General features: G+C 40.9%; 1 protein-coding gene across 1 annotated transcript in view; it reads left to right on the forward strand.

The window, feature by feature from the left end:
• The window catches only part of BMPR1A (bone morphogenetic protein receptor type 1A), a 139,638-nt gene that overhangs the window by 80,579 nt on the left and 53,059 nt on the right, over positions 1-6,000 (forward strand). The gene's annotated exons all lie outside the window — the stretch shown is intronic.

A 6,000-nucleotide genomic window follows, 5' to 3' on the forward strand; every position in this document is an offset into this window, starting at 1 on the left:
AAGAAAAAGACTTTTAAGAAAATAATTAGAATTATATGAAAATTCTCATTTTCTTAACAGTTGAAAATAGTCCTTCTGTATCAACAGTAATTTCTGACTGGATGTTGGAAAGAGATGATGATGCCCATGCATTCTGTCTGGATAGTACGGATAATGTTGGGCAGCATCCATAGCAAATATAAGTAATTTTTCAAATCTAAGTTTCCTGAGTTTATTTATTTATTTTTAAAGTTTATTTTTATTTATTTTGAGCTAGAGATAGAGAGCAAGTGAGGGAGGGTCAGAGGGAGAGGGAGACAGAATCCCAAGCAGGCTCCATGCCCTCAGCACAGAACCCCAAGTGGGGCTCAAACTCACAAACTGTGAGCTTATGACCTGAGTTGAAATCAGGAGTCAGACATTTAACTGACTGAGCCACCCAGGCACCCTAAGTTTTCTAAGCTTAAGGAAACATTAAAATTAATGTTTTATTGTCTTATTGGTCTCTTCATTTTGTCATTTGTTTACATACAACACATATTTTTGTACATCATGTTTCAAGTCTTAGCATATTGTAAGGGAGATACCATAAAAAAAGCAAAGTATTGCCTTTTTTATTCTTTTTGTTTGTTTCTTTAGAGAGAGAGAGAGAGAGAGCACATGTGCATGGGATAGGGGCAGAGAATGAGAGAGAATCCCAAGCAGGCTCTATGCTCAGTGTGGAGCCTGACGAGGGGCTTGATCCCACGAACCTCAAGATCATGACTGAGCTGAAATCAAGAGTCGGATGCTCAACCGACTGAGTGACCCAGGCATCCCTATTCTTATTTTTAAAAATTAATTTTTTTAAGGTATTGCGTTTTTTAAAAGAGCAGTTTTTAAAGAAAAAAATACTGTTCTGTTCATATTACATCTTTTGCTATAGTTTTAAATGCTAAGCGAGATTTAGTAAAAAATGTTTAAAATATTCCTTCAGGTATAATTCTGACACTGTTACTGAAGGATGGTATCTTATTTTAATGGAGTTACTGCTCAGTGAATTGGGATCAATGAAGAAATTTATGAAGCAGAATTTGATGGTTTCATGTTAACAAATAACCATCAGTATGGTAATGTCCTTAGAGAAATACCTTTCAGTGAGGTAATAAGTTACCTCATAATATAAAACTAGCTAGTTTTGGTGCTTTTATTAAAGTTCTTTTCAGCTCTTAGTTGATGACTGATTTAGGACTTTGCAATATTTAGAAATATTCCAACATTTTATATTGAAAATTAAGTAGTCACTGTTTTGTGATTATACATTGTGTAACTGGAAAACATTACATTATTGAGGAAGGAAAGCATTCACATTAAGAAAAGGCTTTGTGATTCAGCTCTTATCAAGTTTTCTCTTTTTAAAAAAATTTTTAGTGTTTTTTTTTTTTTTGAGAGAGAGAAATACCTGACCCAAAGTTGGTTGTTTGACTGAGCCATCCAGGCACCCCTCAAGTTTTCTCTTTAACATAAATCTAGTTAAGCTTTCAAATTAATATTTTTACTATTAAAATGTATATTAAAGGTGTTTTTAATGTTTATTTATTTTTGAGCGAGAGCAAGAGCATGAGAGGGAGAGGGGCAGAGAAAGAGGAGTACAGAGGATCCCGAGCCTGCTCTGCGCTGACAGGGAGCCCAGTGCAGGGCTTGAACCCATGAACTGTGAGATCATGACCTGAGCTGAAGTCCAACTCTCAACTGACTGAGCCACCCAGGCACCCCAAAAAATATATATATTTTGAAGATCCCTCTATCATTCTTATCTCAGAATAGTGACAACAGTGTTTCTCAAAGTATGGAATGTGTGCTGCCAGTACTGTTCAGAATGATTTTAGGTCTTAACACAGGTGAATTTTTAAAAATATTTTCAGGGGTTTCTGGGTAGCTCAGTCAGTTAAACGTCCGACTTTGGCTCAGGTCATGATCTATGCTGACAGCTCAGAGCCTGGAGCCTGCTTTGGATTGTAATGCCTCTTTCTCTGACCCTCCCATGCTCACATACATGCCTGCACACACACTTTCTTTCTCTCTCAAAAATAAACATCAAAAATAAATAAGTAAATAAAAATATTTTCAGAGTTTTATATTTATTTTGATAACTTCCGATTCATAACAAGTACTGTTGACTTTTCCATTTAATATTGTGACAGTATGTTCGGACTGTGACTCAGAAACTCAAGTTAATCATATCTTACATTTACAGGAGTAAAATTGCTTTGTTCTTTATAAGGTCCCTCAATTGATTTATTTTATTTACTTTCTTCTTGATCTCCACTCTCCTTTTGTCTCCTCCTGCCATAGGAAAGCAGTCTCATTTGTTTGCTATATGTCTTTGAATATGTCTTTGGTGTGTGTGTATGTATGTATTTAATTGACTTAGGTTTGGCTATATATAGTCTGCCCCTTTTTTTCCAGTTTTCTTCACCACTAGAAAGTTAAAATCTCTTTGTTGCTGTGTATATGCTTGCTCACTGGTATTTACATTTAGGATCCCATAGTGTATTGCACCCTATTCTGCTGCTTTAAAGAGGCAATACGCTCTTGTTAAAGTGCAGGCTGTGGAGCCACATTGTTTTAGTTTGAGTCCTGACTGCACCACTTCTTAGTTTGGGCTCCTTTGAAAGTAGAGCCCGAGAAAAGGACTTACGACTAGGTAGTTTATTTGCGAGGTGATCCAAAGAAGCAGAAATGGGAGAAAGGGAAAGGTGAGAGAAGTTACATAAAGTGTGGTAAGGAGCCGGTTATCACTATGGGCAATCGTGGGGACCCTCTGAATGCGCCGTAGTATTGTCCCATCAAAGGACAGGGAGCTTGGGACATTTATCCACTGACTTTCATCATCTTTTTTTTTTTTTTTTGAGGTTTTTGTTATTTGAGGAATCTCTACACCCAACAAGGGGCTCTAACTTATGACCCTGAGATCAAGAAACAGATGCTCTTCTGACCTAGCAAGCCCGGTGCCCCAATGACTTTTCATCTTCTGTTAGTTGAAGATTGCTCCTGGAGCTTTAACTCTAGCGTTTGTATGGCTGTGCCTACATACTGCTGAGCAGTCTTCTTTAAGTTTGGAGAAAACCCTAAGGAGCAAAACAGCAGTGCCTTGGCTTATACTTGGTATCAGATACTGTCAGGCAGTGCATAGAGCTGTCCACCATAGCTATAATGAGGCCGGTAGGGTAAGGGGATGTGTTGCCAGCACCACAAGTGTTTGCTATAGCCTGTTTTTATTTCTCAGATTGCCTCATGTTCCATTAAGCCCACTTTGTCTGCTTCAAATTGGAGGCTGGTTGTAATCACTAAAAGAAATCTCCAAAACAAGAGGGTTAGTGGACCAAGCTGTAATCCCCAATCCTGTAGCTGATCCTGAGGCCAGAATTGATACTCCTCATGAGGTGATCTATAAACCTTGGGATAGTGGTGCTGGCGGGATGATATACTGTGGGCAAGGAAGACAAACGCATATCTGGAGTGTCAGTTCTATACCCACATGTGTCAGTGGCAGTGATTAGGCCACCTTCAGTAAGGAAGAACCCATGCTGTTGGGCCTGTGTAAAGCCTTCCTGTCTGTCACTGTGGCTCCTCCATTCATGACCCTGTTGGCCAAGCATTGAGGTGGCCCAGAGCAAAAGCTCACTGCAGTCAAGTGACAAGTTATTCCATCTGTAGTTGGGAATGTAGTTAAATGCACCTCATTGTTAAATGCACCAAAGCGTTGTTGGTGTTTTGTGGTGGGCATTAACGTAAGATATAAAGGTTGGCACTTTGGGCTCTTGTAGAACCATCAACATGCTTCTTCTCCAGGTTCCTTCTCTTTTATTTTCCACTTTTGCTCCTTCCATCACCCTACCCAATCAGCCATACCATTCACCACTCCTAAGGAGTCCATGTTTTTTCTTGTTTGGTCACTTCTCTCTTTGCCATGCCCACTGAGAGAATTTCTGCCTCCTCATTGTCTTTCAGAGTCATCCAAGTAGGGCTGTAGAGCAGTAGTCATTTTTTATCTGTCTTTGTCAGCCAGGACCCAGGTTTTTCTTTTTTGTCATTGGTTACCAGGAACCCACCATAAAGTTGTTGGCGTGAGCATAAGTAAAGATATGATAAGAGTAGGTGACATGAGATATGATAAGAGTAGGTGACATGAGGTTCTGGACTTGTATTTACTAGTGCCCTCTACCACTGCCTAGGTACTATTACAAAAATACCATTTCTATCATATAATAGCTTGCTGCTTCACCTGACCTTGTGAATCATGGATGGGTAGCTCTGGTCACTAAATCCTTGATGTTCCATACTTGGGTTCTCTACTGGGGCCCAATGTCATGCCAGGAGCTACAGTTTTCATACAGTGTTATGAAGTCATATCCTTGCCTCAGAAAATCTAGGGGTCTGTGCTCCAACTCTCCTGTTGGACCTTGTCAGAGAATCTACCACAGATTATTTCTTGTACCTTTGAGTCTGAGCATCAGGGCAGCTTGTATTGGAGCTTGATCTGCTGAGAGCCTCTTCTCTTCTGCATCCTAATCAAAACTGGCAGCCTTCTATGTCACCCCAAAATTTAAAAAAAGTTTGTTAATGTACAGTCATCTTCCACTGAGCATTAATTCTCAATTAGGATATAAAAGGATTCACCAAAGATGGAGTTCCTCAAGGGAAGGTGCAGGACAAGGGTCATGATAAGGAATGCAAAGTACCCTTCTCAATGGGTCCTGTTCAGTGGCTCTTCAGTGGTTGTGGAGCTGTTCATGTTTGAGTTACTTAGGAGAAAAGCAGTAACTGATAAGCACATCAACTGCCCGCACTATAGAAACCCAGGGATGCTCCCCTTTCTTCACATTGACACATTGTCGTAATGGTGGTATCCTCTTTGAGCTGCTGTGACAGTGTCTTTGGGGCTGCAGTCCTGCATCGGTGTCCTTTTTGGCAGCTCCGGTACTTGGACATCCGTGAGTGTTCTTCTTTACTGAGAGGACAGACACCATCCTGGGGTCTCGCGTGTGCACTGTCACCCACTGTCTTCTGTTAGCTCTGCCTAAGTAGAAGCCACCTGTTCTCATTTTGAGCTTAGCCTTTCCTCTGGTTGCAGAGTTCCTTTTAAAACAAACTGCATTTTATTTTGCGCCCACTTATGGGGGTCTTGGGTTCCCTAAGCACTCATTTAGTTCTGGCTGTAGGTATCTGTTCATTGGCAAACCAGTCAGCATGGGAAGGCAGAATTGTTTCTGTCCTGTTGACTGATAACAGAGGAGTCAACAAATTGTTAGTGATTTCTTGGCACTCTGGGAGGAGTCCTCAGTGCTTCCAGGCACCGGCAGCTGGGAGATTCTTTAGCAAGGTAGCAGATCTGTTAGATCTAGCAGCTTTTTGAAACCCTGCATTGCAGAAAAGCAGTTACAGCTCCAGGCTTGGAAAAAAGATGTGCTCTGCCCTTACTGTTGGTATCTCCCTGGACACCACTGAAAATTTAGTCTTATTCCTACTCTCTGCTGTAGAGAAATCTAGAACTCATCCTGTAGATAATCTGTGGACCTTGCCCTCAGGCTCTTTGCGTATTATGCTACCCACCCCCTTCAAAGGGAGGCAGAACGTTTATTCCCATTGTCTTAAATTAGGACTGCCCTCTCATAACTAAGATACCATTCTTCTTTTTTTTTTTTTTTTTAATGTTTATTTTTGAGAGAGAAAGAGAGTGAACAGGGAAGGGGCAGTGAGAGAGGGAGACACAGAATCCTAAGCAGGCTCCGGGCTCCAAGCTGTCAGCACGGAGCTTGACATGGGGCTCAAACTCACAACTGTGAGATCGTGACCTGAGCTGAGGTCAGACGCTTAATCGACTGAGCCACCCAGGTGTCCCAAGATACCATTATTCTTAATTTAAGTTGGTGGATACACTCCTGACTTAACTTATTTGGTCATTCTCCATTTTGGATACTTTTGGGTTTGGGTTGCTGTCTATGTTATTGCAGCTATATATGATACTGTGGGGAGAGC

Source organism: Herpailurus yagouaroundi, unplaced genomic scaffold (genome assembly GCF_014898765.1).
Source record: "Herpailurus yagouaroundi ecotype Mexico unplaced genomic scaffold, PumYag 163, whole genome shotgun sequence".
NCBI lineage: Eukaryota > Metazoa > Chordata > Mammalia > Carnivora > Felidae > Herpailurus > Herpailurus yagouaroundi.